Source organism: Staurois parvus, unplaced genomic scaffold, assembly GCF_062004578.1.
Source record: "Staurois parvus isolate SC_StPar_1 unplaced genomic scaffold, SC_StPar_1.0 ptg000276l, whole genome shotgun sequence".
NCBI lineage: Eukaryota > Metazoa > Chordata > Amphibia > Anura > Ranidae > Staurois > Staurois parvus.
The window spans coordinates 2,634,757-2,651,462 of record NW_028318072.1 but is presented as its reverse complement, the minus strand read 5'-3'; the positions used below and the strand labels follow the sequence as shown (position 1 = coordinate 2,651,462).

General features: G+C 46.5%; 15 non-coding genes across 15 annotated transcripts; all 15 read right to left on the bottom strand.

Annotated features, from left to right (window-relative positions):
* Positions 1-178: 178 nt before the first annotated feature.
* Positions 179-251, bottom strand: TRNAR-CCU (transfer RNA arginine (anticodon CCU)). The gene has a single exon. It is a non-coding gene; the product is annotated as a tRNA-Arg (tRNA).
* A 415-nt stretch (positions 252-666) lies between these two features.
* On the bottom strand, positions 667-759 carry TRNAI-UAU (transfer RNA isoleucine (anticodon UAU)). The gene is given in 2 exon segments: positions 667-702; positions 722-759. It is a non-coding gene; the product is annotated as a tRNA-Ile (tRNA).
* Positions 760-2,393: 1,634 nt separating this feature from the next.
* TRNAI-UAU (transfer RNA isoleucine (anticodon UAU)) lies at positions 2,394-2,486 on the bottom strand. Its single transcript is given in 2 exon segments — positions 2,394-2,429; positions 2,449-2,486. It is a non-coding gene; the product is annotated as a tRNA-Ile (tRNA).
* Positions 2,487-3,634: 1,148 nt separating this feature from the next.
* On the bottom strand, positions 3,635-3,707 carry TRNAR-CCU (transfer RNA arginine (anticodon CCU)). The gene has a single exon. It is a non-coding gene; the product is annotated as a tRNA-Arg (tRNA).
* Positions 3,708-4,122: 415 nt separating this feature from the next.
* Positions 4,123-4,215, bottom strand: TRNAI-UAU (transfer RNA isoleucine (anticodon UAU)). The gene is given in 2 exon segments: positions 4,123-4,158; positions 4,178-4,215. It is a non-coding gene; the product is annotated as a tRNA-Ile (tRNA).
* Positions 4,216-5,840: 1,625 nt separating this feature from the next.
* TRNAI-UAU (transfer RNA isoleucine (anticodon UAU)) lies at positions 5,841-5,933 on the bottom strand. Its single transcript is given in 2 exon segments — positions 5,841-5,876; positions 5,896-5,933. It is a non-coding gene; the product is annotated as a tRNA-Ile (tRNA).
* A 1,634-nt stretch (positions 5,934-7,567) lies between these two features.
* On the bottom strand, positions 7,568-7,660 carry TRNAI-UAU (transfer RNA isoleucine (anticodon UAU)). Its single transcript is given in 2 exon segments — positions 7,568-7,603; positions 7,623-7,660. It is a non-coding gene; the product is annotated as a tRNA-Ile (tRNA).
* A 1,148-nt stretch (positions 7,661-8,808) lies between these two features.
* TRNAR-CCU (transfer RNA arginine (anticodon CCU)) lies at positions 8,809-8,881 on the bottom strand. The gene has a single exon. It is a non-coding gene; the product is annotated as a tRNA-Arg (tRNA).
* Positions 8,882-9,296: 415 nt separating this feature from the next.
* On the bottom strand, positions 9,297-9,389 carry TRNAI-UAU (transfer RNA isoleucine (anticodon UAU)). Its single transcript is given in 2 exon segments — positions 9,297-9,332; positions 9,352-9,389. It is a non-coding gene; the product is annotated as a tRNA-Ile (tRNA).
* A 1,139-nt stretch (positions 9,390-10,528) lies between these two features.
* On the bottom strand, positions 10,529-10,601 carry TRNAR-CCU (transfer RNA arginine (anticodon CCU)). Its single transcript has one exon. It is a non-coding gene; the product is annotated as a tRNA-Arg (tRNA).
* Positions 10,602-11,016: 415 nt separating this feature from the next.
* On the bottom strand, positions 11,017-11,109 carry TRNAI-UAU (transfer RNA isoleucine (anticodon UAU)). Its single transcript is given in 2 exon segments — positions 11,017-11,052; positions 11,072-11,109. It is a non-coding gene; the product is annotated as a tRNA-Ile (tRNA).
* Positions 11,110-12,745: 1,636 nt separating this feature from the next.
* Positions 12,746-12,838, bottom strand: TRNAI-UAU (transfer RNA isoleucine (anticodon UAU)). The gene is given in 2 exon segments: positions 12,746-12,781; positions 12,801-12,838. It is a non-coding gene; the product is annotated as a tRNA-Ile (tRNA).
* Positions 12,839-13,986: 1,148 nt separating this feature from the next.
* Positions 13,987-14,059, bottom strand: TRNAR-CCU (transfer RNA arginine (anticodon CCU)). The gene has a single exon. It is a non-coding gene; the product is annotated as a tRNA-Arg (tRNA).
* A 1,656-nt stretch (positions 14,060-15,715) lies between these two features.
* TRNAR-CCU (transfer RNA arginine (anticodon CCU)) lies at positions 15,716-15,788 on the bottom strand. The gene has a single exon. It is a non-coding gene; the product is annotated as a tRNA-Arg (tRNA).
* Positions 15,789-16,192: 404 nt separating this feature from the next.
* On the bottom strand, positions 16,193-16,285 carry TRNAI-UAU (transfer RNA isoleucine (anticodon UAU)). The gene is given in 2 exon segments: positions 16,193-16,228; positions 16,248-16,285. It is a non-coding gene; the product is annotated as a tRNA-Ile (tRNA).
* Positions 16,286-16,706: the final 421 nt, after the last annotated feature.

Genomic DNA, 16,706 nt, shown 5'->3' with positions numbered 1-16,706 from the left:
AGATAGTGATTGGCACACACATTTGGATTAAGGCATCAGGAGAGAGGACTTCAGGGACTGACACATGAAGCAGAGAAAGGTAGCTGCCCTCGGTGATGGTTTTTATATTTCATTCTTGGCTGATGTTTGAAGCTGCCTGGAAGGAGTCCTGGCTTAAAGGAACAAGCAAGATATCCGACACCCCAGATGGGACTCGAACCCACAATCCCTGGCTTAGGAGGCCAGTGCCTTATCCATTAGGCCACTGGGGCTTGCCTGAAGACCCTGCCAAAGCTTCTTCTTTTTTCCTGTAGAGGTCATCCGTTCTTCTTCTTGCCAAGGTAAGGGTGGCAAGGTCTCTGTTTTGATTTTCCCTTGCAAACGTCCTACAGAATTCCAAGCAGATTGAGCTACGGAGTCAGAAGAATGGGTTTGCTCAAACTGAAAAGCAGTGTCGTAGCTCCCCACACCTCTTTTCAAGAAGTAGCACATTCTGGTTATCACTTTTGTTCCACAATTTAGAGCATGCGCTCAGTGTAAGTGAAAGACAGCTCATTCAAGCACCACTGGCGAAAACACCCTTCACTTTCTTTCACCGCTTACAGCCTTGCGGTAAAGTTCTCAGGCTGCAGGGTGTAACAGCTGATTAAATATTCCATTAAAAAATGCAAAAAGGAAGGAAAAGCATGCTCCAGGTGAGGCTCGAACTCACAACCTCGGCATTGCTCAACAGATACTGCCTTATAAGTACCGCGCGCTGACCGATTGCGCCACTGGAGCGCTGTCTCTAGTGGGCAGATTTCTCATCCATCTCACCTCAGTTTATCGTAGGCCTCCAAGTAATCCTGCACCTAAACTCCTGCTCGCCTCAGAAAGAAGGGAATGGTCCTTCTTTCCTAGCAAGAAATGGTAGGTAAGAGGTACTGCTAGAAAAAACACTGCCAAAGTCACTTGACTGGAGCTCAAGGACAGCTTTTAAAGATAAAAGGGAGAGCTGTTTTGAGAAGAGGAAAAAATGAAATTGAAAATGCTATCGTGACGTGTCAGCCATGTATTCATGCACATTTGAAAAGTTACTGAAAGAGCCACTGTAAACCAAGAAGTGTCAGGTTATGCCAAGTCCCTCTAGAATGCAGCATGCCAAAGTCAGTTTGTGGGTAAACCCAGCTAAAGCGCAAGAGTTCTTTATAGATCTGAAAAGCCACTCTCCAGCGACTGGGTTGAGAATTTTGATGCTCTGTTTGGCAGAAAAGCTGGCGATCCACATGAGGTTTGATTTCTGCCCTCTTGCGGCAAGCAGACATCTGAACACGTTCCAGAGCAGCAACTATTTTTGTGAATCTCAGGAAACGCAACAACACCATGTCATTTGAGGCAAAGGAGGCACAGCGCTAAGGTGCGATTCTGACTGCTATTCATATAGCTTGATACATCAAGAAAAACACTTCTGGGACTGACACAAAAAGGTCGGAAATGCCTTCCCGCTGTTTAAGCTTACCTAGGATGCCTGTCAAGATGGCCATTTCCCTTGAGGATGGCCATTTCCCAGTGGAGATTTGCATGCCACCGCGGGATGTCAGGAGAATGCCGGAAGGATGGCAAAAGTCCTTCCTAAGAAAAGCTGCTTTTCCTTTCTGTGGAGTTGGACACTTTTTTTGTCCGAAGCGCTGCTGGAGATTAGTATTTGTATCTTTTCCAGAGCATGCTGGTCAACTAAGCCAAGTCATGTGAGGCACACTGTACTTCAGCGAGATAGTGATTGGCACACACATTTGGATTAAGGCATCAGGAGAGAGGACTTCAGGGACTGACACGTGAAGCGGAGAAAGGTAGCTGCCCTCGGTGATGGTTTTTATATTTCATTCTTGGCTGATGTTTGAAGCTGCCTGGAAGGAGTCCTGGCTTAAAGGAACAAGCAAGATATCCGACACCCGATGGGACTCCAACCCACAATCCCTGGCTTAGGAGGCCAGTGCCTTATCCATTAGGCCACTGGGGCTTGCCTCAAGACCCTGCCAAAGCTTCTTCTTTTCTCCTGTAGAGGTCATCCGTTCTTCTTCTTGCCAAGGTAAGGGTGGCAAGGTCTCTGTTTTGATTTTCCCTTGCAAACGTCCTACAGAATTCCAAGCAGATTGAGCTACGGAGTCAGAAGAATGGGTTTGCTCAAACTGAAAAGCAGTGTCGTAGCTCCCCACACCTCTTTTCAAGAAGTAGCACATTCTGGTTATCACTTTTGTTCCACAATTTAGAGAATGCGCTCAGTGTAAGTGAAAGACAGCTCATTCAAGCACCACTGGCGAAAACACCCTTCACTTTCTTTGACCGCTTACAGCCTTGCGGTAAAGTTCTCAGGCCGCAGGGTGTAACAGCTGATTAAATATTCCATTAAAAAAGGCAAAAAGGAAGGAAAAGCATGCTCCAGGTAAGGCTCGAACTCACAACCTCGGCATTGCTCAACAGATACTGCCATATAAGTACCGCGCGCTGACCGATTGCGCCACTGGAGCGCTGTCTCTAGCGGGCAGATTCCTCATCCATCTCGCCTCAGTTTATCGTAGGCCTCCAAGTAATCCTGCACCTAAACTCCTGCTCGCCTCAGAAAGAAGGGAATGGTCCTTCTTTCCTAGCAAGAAATGGTAGGTAAGAGGTACTGCTAGAAAAAACACTGCCAAAGTCACTTGACTGGAGCTCAAGGACAGCTTTTAAAGATAAAAGGGAGAGCTGTTTTGAGAAGAGGAAAAAATAAAATTGAAAATGCTATCGTGACGTGTCAGCCATGTATTCATGCACATTTGAAAAGTTACTGAAAGAGCCACTGTAAACCAAGAAGTGTCAGGTTATGCCAAGTCCCTCTAGAATGCAGCATGCCAAAGTCAGTTTGTGGGTAAACCCAGCTAAAGCGCAAGAGTTCTTTATAGATCTGAAAAGCCACTCTCCAGCGACTGGGTTGAGAATTTTGATGCTCTGTTTGGCAGAAAAGCTGGCGATCCACATGAGGTTCGATTTCTGCCCTCTTGCGGCAAGCAGACATCTGAACACGTTCCAGAGCAGCAACTATTTTTGTGAATCTCAGGAAACGCAACAACACCATGTCATTTGAGGCAAAGGAGGCACAGCGCTAAGGTGCGATTCTGACTGCTATTCATATAGCTTGATACATCAAGAAAAACACTTCTGGGACTGACACAAAAAGGTCGGAAATGCCTTCCCGCTGTTTAAGCTTACCTAGGATGCCTGTCAAGATGGCCATTTCCCTTGAGGATGGCCATTTCCCAGTGGAGATTTGCATGCCACCGCGGGATGTCAGGAGAATGCCGGACGGATGGCAAAAGTCCTTCCTAAGAAAAGCTGCTTTTCCTTTCTGTGGAGTTGGACACTTTTTTTGTCCGAAGCGCTGCTGGAGATTAGTATTTGTATCTTTTCCAGAGCATGCTGGTCAACTAAGCCAAGTCATCTGAGGCACACTGTACTTCTGCGACATAGTGATTGGCACACACATTTAGATTAAGGCATCAGGAGAGAGGACTTCAGGGACTGACACGTGAAGCAGAGAAAGGTAGCTGCCCTCTGTGATGGTTTTTATATTTCATTCTTGGCTGATGTTTGAAGCTGCCTGGAAGGAGTCCTGGCTTAAAGGAACAAGCAAGATATCCGACACCCCAGATGGGACTCGAACCCACAATCCCTGGCTTAGGAGGCCAGTGCCTTATCCATTAGGCCACTGGGGCTTGCCTCAAAAACCTGCCAAAGCTTCTTCTTTTCTCCTGTAGAGGTCATCCGTTCTTCTTCTTGCCAAGGTAAGGGTGGCAAGGTCTCTGTTTTGATTTTCCCTTGCAAACGTCCTACAGAATTCCAAGCAGATTGAGCTACGGAGTCAGAAGAATGGGTTTGCTCAAACTGAAAAGCAGTGTCGTAGCTCCCCACACCTCTTTTCAAGAAGTAGCACATTCTGGTTATCACTTTTGTTCCACAATTTAGAGAATGCGCTCAGTGTAAGTGAAAGACAGCTCATTCAAGCACCACTGGCGAAAACACCCTTCACTTTCTTTGACCGCTTACAGCCTTGCGGTAAAGTTCTCAGGCCGCAGGGTGTAACAGCTGATTAAATATTCCATTAAAAAAGGCAAAAAGGAAGGAAAAGCATGCTCCAGGTGAGGCTCGAACTCACAACCTCGGCATTGCTCAACAGATACTGCCATATAAGTACCGCGCGCTGACCGATTGCGCCACCTGAGCGCTGTCTCTAGTGGGCAGATTCCTCATCCATCTCGCCTCAGTTTATCGTAGGCCTCCAAGTAATCCTGCACCTAAACTCCTGCTCGCCTCAGAAAGAAGGGAATGGTCCTTCTTTCCTAGCAAGAAATGGTAGGTAAGAGGTACTGCTAGAGAAAACACTGCCAAAGTCACTTGACTGGAGCTCAAGGACAGCTTTTAAAGATAAAAGGGAGAGCTGTTTTGAGAAGAGGAAAAAATGAAATTGAAAATGCTATTGTGACGTGTCAGCCATGTATTCATGCACATTTGAAAAGTTACTGAAAGAGCCACTGTAAACCAAGAAGTGTCAGGTTATGCCAAGTCCCTCTAGAATGCAGCATGCCAAAGTCAGTTTGTGGGTAAACCCAGCTAAAGCGCAAGAGTTCTTTATAGATCTGAAAAGCCACTCTCCAGCGACTGGGTTGAGAATTTTGATGCTCTGTTTGGCAGAAAAGCTGGCGATCCACATGAGGTTTGATTTCTGCCCTCTTGCGGCAAGCAGACATCTGAACACGTTCCAGAGCAGCAACTATTTTTGTGAATCTCAGGAAACGCAACAACACCATGTCATTTGAGGCACAGCGCTAATGTGCGATTCTGACTGCTATTCATATAGCTTGATACATCAAGAAAAACACTTCTGGGACTGACACAAAAAGGTCGGAAATGCCTTCCCGCTGTTTAAGCTTACCTAGGATGCCTGTCAAGATGGCCATTTCCCTTGAGGATGGCCATTTCCCAGTGGAGATTTGCATGCCACCGCGGGATGTCAGGAGAATGCCGGACGGATGGCAAAAGTCCTTCCTAAGAAAAGCTGCTTTTCCTTTCTGTGGAGTTGGACACTTTTTTTGTCCGAAGCGCTGCTGGAGATTAGTATTTGTATCTTTTCCAGAGCATGCTGGTCAACTAAGCCAAGTCATCTGAGGCACACTGTACTTCAGCGAGATAGTGATTGGCACACACATTTGGATTAAGGCATCAGGAGAGAGGACTTCAGGGACTGACACATGAAGCAGAGAAAGGTAGCTGCCCTCGGTAATGGTTTTTATATTTCATTCTTGGCTGATGTTTGAAGCTGCCTGGAAGGAGTCCTGGCTTAAAGGAACAAGCAAGATATCCAACACCCGATGGGACTCCAACCCACAATCCCTGGCTTAGGAGGCCAGTGCCTTATCCATTAGGCCACTGGGGCTTGCCTCAAGACCCTGCCAAAGCTTCTTCTTTTCTCCTGTAGAGGTCATCCGTTCTTCTTCTTGCCAAGGTAAGGGTGGCAAGGTCTCTGTTTTGATTTTCCCTTGCAAACGTCCTACAGAATTCCAAGCAGATTGAGCTACGGAGTCAGAAGAATGGGTTTGCTCAAACTGAAAAGCAGTGTCGGAGCTCCCCACACCTCTTTTCAAGAAGTAGCACATTCTGGTTATCACTTTTGTTCCACAATTTAGAGCATGCGCTCAGTGTAAGTGAAAGACAGCTCATTCAAGCACCACTGGCGAAAACACCCTTCACTTTCTTTCACCGCTTACAGCCTTGCGGTAAAGTTCTCAGGCTGCAGGGTGTAACAGCTGATTAAATATTCCATTAAAAAAGGCAAAAAGGAAGGAAAAGCATGCTCCAGGTGAGGCTCGAACTCACAACCTCGGCATTGCTCAACAGATACTGCCTTATAAGTACCGCGCGCTGACCGATTGCGCCACTGGAGCGCTGTCTCTAGTGGGCAGATTTCTCATCCATCTCACCTCAGTTTATCGTAGGCCTCCAAGTAATCCTGCACCTAAACTCCTGCTCGCCTCAGAAAGAAGGGAATGGTCCTTCTTTCCTAGCAAGAAATGGTAGGTAAGAGGTACTGCTAGAAAAAACACTGCCAAAGTCACTTGACTGGAGCTCAAGGACAGCTTTTAAAGATAAAAGGGAGAGCTGTTTTGAGAAGAGGAAAAAATGAAATTGAAAATGCTATCGTGACGTGTCAGCCATGTATTCATGCACATTTGAAAAGTTACTGAAAGAGCCACTGTAAACCAAGAAGTGTCAGGTTATGCCAAGTCCCTCTAGAATGCAGCATGCCAAAGTCAGTTTGTGGGTAAACCCAGCTAAAGCGCAAGAGTTCTTTATAGATCTGAAAAGCCACTCTCCAGCGACTGGGTTGAGAATTTTGATGCTCTGTTTGGCAGAAAAGCTGGCGATCCACATGAGGTTTGATTTCTGCCCTCTTGCGGCAAGCAGACATCTGAACACGTTCCAGAGCAGCAACTATTTTTGTGAATCTCAGGAAACGCAACAACACCATGTCATTTGAGGCAAAGGAGGCACAGCGCTAAGGTGCGATTCTGACTGCTATTCATATAGCTTGATACATCAAGAAAAACACTTCTGGGACTGACACAAAAAGGTCGGAAATGCCTTCCCGCTGTTTAAGCTTACCTAGGATGCCTGTCAAGATGGCCATTTCCCTTGAGGATGGCCATTTCCCAGTGGAGATTTGCATGCCACCGCGGGATGTCAGGAGAATGCCGGAAGGATGGCAAAAGTCCTTCCTAAGAAAAGCTGCTTTTCCTTTCTGTGGAGTTGGACACTTTTTTTGTCCGAAGCGCTGCTGGAGATTAGTATTTGTATCTTTTCCAGAGCATGCTGGTCAACTAAGCCAAGTCATGTGAGGCACACTGTACTTCAGCGAGATAGTGATTGGCACACACATTTGGATTAAGGCATCAGGAGAGAGGACTTCAGGGACTGACACGTGAAGCGGAGAAAGGTAGCTGCCCTCGGTGATGGTTTTTATATTTCATTCTTGGCTGATGTTTGAAGCTGCCTGGAAGGAGTCCTGGCTTAAAGGAACAAGCAAGATATCCGACACCCGATGGGACTCCAACCCACAATCCCTGGCTTAGGAGGCCAGTGCCTTATCCATTAGGCCACTGGGGCTTGCCTCAAGACCCTGCCAAAGCTTCTTCTTTTCTCCTGTAGAGGTCATCCGTTCTTCTTCTTGCCAAGGTAAGGGTGGCAAGGTCTCTGTTTTGATTTTCCCTTGCAAACGTCCTACAGAATTCCAAGCAGATTGAGCTACGGAGTCAGAAGAATGGGTTTGCTCAAACTGAAAAGCAGTGTCGTAGCTCCCCACACCTCTTTTCAAGAAGTAGCACATTCTGGTTATCACTTTTGTTCCACAATTTAGAGAATGCGCTCAGTGTAAGTGAAAGACAGCTCATTCAAGCACCACTGGCGAAAACACCCTTCACTTTCTTTGACCGCTTACAGCCTTGCGGTAAAGTTCTCAGGCCGCAGGGTGTAACAGCTGATTAAATATTCCATTAAAAAAGGCAAAAAGGAAGGAAAAGCATGCTCCAGGTAAGGCTCGAACTCACAATCTCGGCATTGCTCAACAGATACTGCCATATAAGTACCGCGCGCTGACCGATTGCGCCACTGGAGCGCTGTCTCTAGCGGGCAGATTCCTCATCCATCTCGCCTCAGTTTATCGTAGGCCTCCAAGTAATCCTGCACCTAAACTCCTGCTCGCCTCAGAAAGAAGGGAATGGTCCTTCTTTCCTAGCAAGAAATGGTAGGTAAGAGGTACTGCTAGAAAAAACACTGCCAAAGTCACTTGACTGGAGCTCAAGGACAGCTTTTAAAGATAAAAGGGAGAGCTGTTTTGAGAAGAGGAAAAAATAAAATTGAAAATGCTATCGTGACGTGTCAGCCATGTATTCATGCACATTTGAAAAGTTACTGAAAGAGCCACTGTAAACCAAGAAGTGTCAGGTTATGCCAAGTCCCTCTAGAATGCAGCATGCCAAAGTCAGTTTGTGGGTAAACCCAGCTAAAGCGCAAGAGTTCTTTATAGATCTGAAAAGCCACTCTCCAGCGACTGGGTTGAGAATTTTGATGCTCTGTTTGGCAGAAAAGCTGGCGATCCACATGAGGTTCGATTTCTGCCCTCTTGCGGCAAGCAGACATCTGAACACGTTCCAGAGCAGCAACTATTTTTGTGAATCTCAGGAAACGCAACAACACCATGTCATTTGAGGCAAAGGAGGCACAGCGCTAAGGTGCGATTCTGACTGCTATTCATATAGCTTGATACATCAAGAAAAACACTTCTGGGACTGACACAAAAAGGTCGGAAATGCCTTCCCGCTGTTTAAGCTTACCTAGGATGCCTGTCAAGATGGCCATTTCCCTTGAGGATGGCCATTTCCCAGTGGAGATTTGCATGCCACCGCGGGATGTCAGGAGAATGCCGGACGGATGGCAAAAGTCCTTCCTAAGAAAAGCTGCTTTTCCTTTCTGTGGAGTTGGACACTTTTTTTGTCCAAAGCGCTGCTGGAGATTAGTATTTGTATCTTTTCCAGAGCATGCTGGTCAACTAAGCCAAGTCATCTGAGGCACACTGTACTTCTGCGACATAGTGATTGGCACACACATTTAGATTAAGGCATCAGGAGAGAGGACTTCAGGGACTGACACGTGAAGCAGAGAAAGGTAGCTGCCCTCTGTGATGGTTTTTATATTTCATTCTTGGCTGATGTTTGAAGCTGCCTGGAAGGAGTCCTGGCTTAAAGGAACAAGCAAGATATCCGACACCCCAGATGGGACTCGAACCCACAATCCCTGGCTTAGGAGGCCAGTGCCTTATCCATTAGGCCACTGGGGCTTGCCTCAAAAACCTGCCAAAGCTTCTTCTTTTCTCCTGTAGAGGTCATCCGTTCTTCTTCTTGCCAAGGTAAGGGTGGCAAGGTCTCTGTTTTGATTTTCCCTTGCAAACGTCCTACAGAATTCCAAGCAGATTGAGCTACGGAGTCAGAAGAATGGGTTTGCTCAAACTGAAAAGCAGTGTCGTAGCTCCCCACACCTCTTTTCAAGAAGTAGCACATTCTGGTTATCACTTTTGTTCCACAATTTAGAGAATGCGCTCAGTGTAAGTGAAAGACAGCTCATTCAAGCACCACTGGCGAAAACACCCTTCACTTTCTTTGACCGCTTACAGCCTTGCGGTAAAGTTCTCAGGCCGCAGGGTGTAACAGCTGATTAAATATTCCATTAAAAAAGGCAAAAAGGAAGGAAAAGCATGCTCCAGGTGAGGCTCGAACTCACAACCTCGGCATTGCTCAACAGATACTGCCATATAAGTACCGCGCGCTGACCGATTGCGCCACTGGAGCGCTGTCTCTAGTGGGCAGATTCCTCATCCATCTCGCCTCAGTTTATCGTAGGCCTCCAAGTAATCCTGCACCTAAACTCCTGCTCGCCTCAGAAAGAAGGGAATGGTCCTTCTTTCCTAGCAAGAAATGGTAGGTAAGAGGTACTGCTAGAAAAAACACTGCCAAAGTCACTTGACTGGAGCTCAAGGACAGCTTTTAAAGATAAAAGGGAGAGCTGTTTTGAGAAGAGGAAAAAATGAAATTGAAAATGCTATTGTGACGTGTCAGCCATGTATTCATGCACATTTGAAAAGTTACTGAAAGAGCCACTGTAAACCAAGAAGTGTCAGGTTATGCCAAGTCCCTCTAGAATGCAGCATGCCAAAGTCAGTTTGTGGGTAAACCCAGCTAAAGCGCAAGAGTTCTTTATAGATCTGAAAAGCCACTCTCCAGCGACTGGGTTGAGAATTTTGATGCTCTGTTTGGCAGAAAAGCTGGCGATCCACATGAGGTTTGATTTCTGCCCTCTTGCGGCAAGCAGACATCTGAACACGTTCCAGAGCAGCAACTATTTTTGTGAATCTCAGGAAACGCAACAACACCATGTCATTTGAGGCACAGCGCTAATGTGCGATTCTGACTGCTATTCATATAGCTTGATACATCAAGAAAAACACTTCTGGGACTGACACAAAAAGGTCGGAAATGCCTTCCCGCTGTTTAAGCTTACCTAGGATGCCTGTCAAGATGGCCATTTCCCTTGAGGATGGCCATTTCCCAGTGGAGATTTGCATGCCACCGCGGGATGTCAGGAGAATGCCGGAAGGATGGCAAAAGTCCTTCCTAAGAAAAGCTGCTTTTCCTTTCTGTGGAGTTGGACACTTTTTTTGTCCGAAGTGCTGCTGGAGATTAGTATTTGTATCTTTTCCAGAGCATGCTGGTCAACTAAGCCAAGTCATGTGAGGCACACTGTACTTCAGCGAGATAGTGATTGGCACACACATTTGGATTAAGGCATCAGGAGAGAGGACTTCAGGGACTGACACATGAAGCAGAGAAAGGTAGCTGCCCTCGGTGATGGTTTTTATATTTCATTCTTGGCTGATGTTTGAAGCTGCCTGGAAGGAGTCCTGGCTTAAACCAACAAGCAAGATATCCGACACCCCAGATGGGACTCGAACCAACAATCCCTGGCTTAGGAAGCCAGTGCCTTATCCATTAGGCCACTGGGGCTTGCCTCAAGACCCTGCCAAAGCTTCTTCTTTTCTCCTGTAGAGGTCATCCGTTCTTCTTCTTGCCAAGGTAAGGGTGGCAAGGTCTCTGTTTTGATTTTCCCTTGCAAACGTCCTACAGAATTCCAAGCAGATTGAGCTACGGAGTCAGAAGAATGGGTTTGCTCAAACTGAAAAGCAGTGTCGTAGCTCCCCACACCTCTTTTCAAGAAGTAGCACATTCTGGTTATCACTTTTGTTCCACAATTTAGAGCATGCGCTCAGTGTAAGTGAAAGACAGCTCATTCAAGCACCACTGGCGAAAACACCCTTCACTTTCTTTGACCGCTTACAGCCTTGCGGTAAAGTTCTCAGGCCGCAGGGTGTAACAGCTGATTAAATATTCCATTAAAAAAGGCAAAAAGGAAGGAAAAGCATGCTCCAGGTGAGGCTGGAACTCACAACCTCGGCATTGCTCAACAGATACTGCCATATAAGTACCGCGCGCTGACCGATTGCGCCACTGGAGCGCTGTCTCTAGTGGGCACATTTCTCATCCATCTCACCTCAGTTTATCGTAGGCCTCCAAGTAATCCTGCACCTAAACTCCTGCTCGCCTCAGAAAGAAGGGAATGGTCCTTCTTTCCTAGCAAGAAATGGTAGGTAAGAGGTACTGCTAGAAAAAACACTGCCAAAGTCACTTGACTGGAGCTCAAGGACAGCTTTTAAAGATAAAAGGGAGAGCTGTTTTGAGAAGAGGAAAAAATGAAATTGAAAATGCTATCGTGACGTGTCAGCCATGTATTCATGCACATTTGAAAAGTTACTGAAAGAGCCACTGTAAACCAAGAAGTGTCAGGTTATGCCAAGTCCCTCTAGAATGCAGCATGCCAAAGTCAGTTTGTGGGTAAACCCAGCTAAAGCGCAAGAGTTCTTTATAGATCTGAAAAGCCACTCTCCAGCGACTGGGTTGAGAATTTTGATGCTCTGTTTGGCAGAAAAGCTGGCGATCCACATGAGGTTCGATTTCTGCCCTCTTGCGGCAAGCAGACATCTGAACACGTTCCAGAGCAGCAACTATTTTTGTGAATCTCAGGAAACGCAACAACACCATGTCATTTGAGGCAAAGGAGGCACAGCGCTAAGGTGCGATTCTGACTGCTATTCATATAGCTTGATACATCAAGAAAAACACTTCTGGGACTGACACAAAAAGGTCGGAAATGCCTTCCCGCTGTTTAAGCTTACCTAGGATGCCTGTCAAGATGGCCATTTCCCTTGAGGATGGCCATTTCCCAGTGGAGATTTGCATGCCACCGCGGGATGTCAGGAGAATGCCGGACGGATGGCAAAAGTCCTTCCTAAGAAAAGCTGCTTTTCCTTTCTGTGGAGTTGGACACTTTTTTTCTCCGAAGCGCTGCTGGAGATTAGTATTTGTATCTTTTCCAGAGCATGCTGGTCAACTAAGCCAAGTCATGTGAGGCACACTGTACTTCAGCGAGATAGTGATTGGCACACACATTTGGATTAAGGCATCAGGAGAGAGGACTTCAGGGACTGACACATGAAGCAGAGAAAGGTAGCTGCCCTCGGTGATGGTTTTTATATTTCATTCTTGGCTGATGTTTGAAGCTGCCTGGAAGGAGTCCTGGCTTAAAGAAACAAGCAAGATATCCGACACCCCAGATGGAACTCGAACCCACAATCCCTGGCTTAGGAGGCCAGTGGCTTATCCATGAGGCCACTGGGGCTTACCTGAAGACTCTGCCAAAGCTTCTTCGTTTCTCCTGTAGAGGTCATCCGTTCTTCTTCTTGCCAAGGTAAGGGTGGCAAGGTCTCTGTTTTGATTTTCCCTTGCAAACGTCCTACAGAATTCCAAGCAGATTGAGCTACGGAGTCAGAAGAATGGGTTTGCTCAAACTGAAAAGCAGTGTCGTAGCTCCCCACACCTCTTTTCAAGAAGTAGCACATTCTGGTTATCACTTTTGTTCTACAATTTAGAGCATGCGCTCAGTGTAAGTGAAAGACAGCTCATTCAAGCACCACTGGCGAAAACACCCTTCACTTTCTTTGACCGCTTACAGCCTTGCGGTAAAGTTCTCAGGCCGCAGGGTGTAACAGCTGATTAAATATTCCATTAAAAAAGGCAAAAAGGAAGGAAAAGCATGCTCCAGGTGAGGCTGGAACTCACAACCTCGGCATTGCTCAACAGATACTGCCTTATAAGTACCGCGCGCTGACCGATTGCGCCACTGGAGCGCTGTCTCTAGTGGGCAGATTTCTCATCCATCTCACCTCAGTTTATCGTAGGCCTCCAAGTAAACCTGCACCTAAACTCCTGCTCGCCTCAGAAAGAAGGGAATGGTCCTTCTTTCCTAGCAAGAAATGGTAGGTAAGAGGTACTGCTAGAAAAAACACTGCCAAAGTCACTTGACTGGAGCTCAAGGACAGCTTTTAAAGATAAAAGGGAGAGCTGTTTTGAGAAGAGGAAAAAATGAAATTGAAAATGCTATCGTGACGTGTCAGCCATGTATTCATGCACATTTGAAAAGTTACTGAAAGAGCCACTGTAAACCAAGAAGTGTCAGGTTATGCCAAGTCCCTCTAGAATGCAGCATGCCAAAGTCAGTTTGTGGGTAAACCCAGCTAAAGCGCAAGAGTTCTTTATAGATCTGAAAAGCCACTCTCCAGCGACTGGGTTGAGAATTTTGATGCTCTGTTTGGCAGAAAAGCTGGCGATCCACATGAGGTTCGATTTCGGCCCTCTTGCGGCAAGCAGACATCTGAACACGTTCCAGAGCAGCAACTATTTTTGTGAATCTCAGGAAACGCAACAACACCATGTCATTTGAGGCAAAGGAGGCACAGCGCTAAGGTGCGATTCTGACTGCTATTCATATAGCTTGATACATCAAGAAAAACACTTCTGGGACTGACACAAAAAGGTCGGAAATGCCTTCCCGCTGTTTAAGCTTACCTAGGATGCCTGTCAAGATGGCCATTTCCCTTGAGGATGGCCATTTCCCAGTGGAGATTTGCATGCCACCGCGGGATGTCAGGAGAATGCCGGACGGATGGCAAAAGTCCTTCCTAAGAAAAGCTGCTTTTCCTTTCTGTGGAGTTGGACACTTTTTTTCTCCGAAGCGCTGCTGGAGATTAGTATTTGTATCTTTTCCAGAGCATGCTGGTCAACTAAGCCAAGTCATGTGAGGCACACTGTACTTCAGCGAGATAGTGATTGGCACACACATTTGGATTAAGGCATCAGGAGAGAGGACTTCAGGGACTGACACATGAAGCAGAGAAAGGTAGCTGCCCTCGGTGATGGTTTTTATATTTCATTCTTGGCTGATGTTTGAAGCTGCCTGGAAGGAGTCCTGGCTTAAAGGAACAAGCAAGATATCCGACACCCCAGATGGGACTCGAACCCACAATCCCTGGCTTAGGAGGCCAGTGCCTTATCCATTAGGCCACTGGGGCTTGCCTCAAGACCCTGCCAAAGCTTCTTCTTTTCTCCTGTAGAGGTCATCCGTTCTTCTTCTTGCCAAGGTAAGGGTGGCAAGGTCTCTGTTTTGATTTTCCCTTGCAAACGTCCTACAGAATTCCAAGCAGATTGAGCTACGGAGTCAGAAGAATGGGTTTGCTCAAACTGAAAAGCAGTGTCGTAGCTCCCCACACCTCTTTTCAACAAGTAGCACTTTCTGGTTATCACTTTTGTTCCACAATTTAGAGCATGCGCTCAGTGTAAGTGAAAGACAGCTCATTCAAGCACCACTGGCGAAAACACCCTTCACTTTCTTTGACCGCTTACAGCCTTGCGGTAAAGTTCTCAGGCCGCAGGGTGTAACAGCTGATTAAATATTCCATTAAAAAAGGCAAAAAGGAAGGAAAAGCATGCTTCAGGTGAGGCTCGAACTCACAACCTCGTCATTGCTCAACAGATACTGCCTTATAAGTACCGCGCGCTGACCGATAGCGCCACTGGAGCGCTGTCTCTAGTGGGCAGATTTCTCATCCATCTCACCTCAGTTTATCGTAGGCCTCCAAGTAATCCTGCACCTAAACTCCTGCTCGCCTCAGAAAGAAGGGAATGGTCCTTCTTTCCTAGCAAGAAATGGTAGGTAAGAGGTACTGCTAGAAAAAACACTGCCAAAGTCACTTGACTGGAGCTCAAGGACAGCTTTTAAAGATAAAAGGGAGAGCTGTTTTGAGAAGAGGAAAAAATGAAATTGAAAATGCTATCGTGATGTGTCAGCCATGTATTCATGCACATTTGAAAAGTTACTGAAAGAGCCACTGTAAACCAAGAAGTGTCAGGTTATGCCAAGTCCCTCTAGAATGCAGCATGCCAAAGTCAGTTTGTGGGTAAACCCAGCTAAAGCGCAAGAGTTCTTTATAGATCTGAAAAGCCACTCTCCAGCGACTGGGTTGAGAATTTTGATGCTCTGTTTGGCAGAAAAGCTGGCGATCCACATGAGGTTCGATTTCGGCCCTCTTGCGGCAAGCAGACATCTGAACACGTTCCAGAGCAGCAACTATTTTTGTGAATCTCAGGAAACGCAACAACACCATGTCATTTGAGGCAAAGGAGGCACAGCGCTAAGGTGCGATTCTGACTGCTATTCATATAGCTTGATACATCAAGAAAAACACTTCTGGGACTGACACAAAAAGGTCGGAAATGCCTTCCCGCTGTTTAAGCTTACCTAGGATGCCTGTCAAGATGGCCATTTCCCTTGAGGATGGCCATTTCCCAGTGGAGATTTGCATGCCACCGCGGGATGTCAGGAGAATGCCGGAAGGATGGCAAAAGTCCTTCCTAAGAAAAGCTGCTTTTCCTTTCTGTGGAGTTGGACACTTTTTTTGTCCGAAGCACTGCTGGAGATTAGTATTTGTATCTTTTCCAGAGCATGCTGGTCAACTAAGCCAAGTCATGTGAGGCACACTGTACTTCAGCGAGATAGTGATTGGCACACACATTTGGATTAAGGCATCAGGAGAGAGGACTTCAGGGACTGACACGTGAAGCAGAGAAAGGTAGCTGCCCTCGGTGATGGTTTTTATATTTCATTCTTGGCTGATGTTTGAAGCTGCCTGGAAGGAGTCCTGGCTTAAAGGAACAAGCAAGATATCCGACACCCCAGATGGGACTCGAACCCACAATCCCTGGCTTAGGAGGCCAGTGCCTTATCCATTAGGCCACTGGGGCTTGCCTCAAGACCCTGCCAAAGCTTCTTCTTTTCTCCTGTAGAGGTCATCCGTTCTTCTTGCCAAGGTAAGGGTGGCAAGGTCTCTGTTTTGATTTTCCCTTGCAAACGTCCTACAGAATTCCAAGCAGATTGAGCTACGGAGTCAGAAGAATGGGTTTGCTCAAACTGAAAAGCAGTGTCGTAGCTCCCCACACCTCTTTTCAAGAAGTAGCACATTCTGGTTATCACTTTTGTTCCACAATTTAGAGCATGCGCTCAGTGTAAGTGAAAGACAGCTCATTCAAGCACCACTGGCGAAAACACCCTTCACTTTCTTTGACCGCTTACAGCCTTGCGGTAAAGTTCTCAGGCCGCAGGGTGTAACAGCTGATTAAATATTCCATTAAAAAAGGAAGGAAAAGCATGCTCCAGGTGAGGCTTTAACTCACAACCTCGGCATTGCTCAACAGATACTGCCTTATAAGTACCGCGCGCTGACCGATTGCGCCACTGGAGCGCTGTCTCTAGTGGGCAGATTTCTCATCCATCTCACCTCAGTTTATCGTAGGCCTCCAAGTAATCCTGCACCTAAACTCCTGCTTGCCTCAGAAAGAAGGGAATGGTCCTTCTTTCCTAGCAAGAAATGGTAGGTAAGAGGTACTGCTAGAAAAAACACTGCCAAAGTCACTTGACTGGAGCTCAAGGACAGCTTTTAAAGATAAAAGGGAGAGCTGTTTTGAGAAGAGGAAAAAATGAAATTGAAAATGCTATCGTGACGTGTCAGCCATGTATTCATGCACATTTGAAAAGTTACTGAAAGAGCCACTGTAAACCAAGAAGTGTCAGGTTATGCCAAGTCCCTCTAGAATGCAGCATGCCAAAGTCAGTTTGTGGGTAAACCCAGCTAAAGCGCAAGAGTTCTTTATAGATCTGAAAAG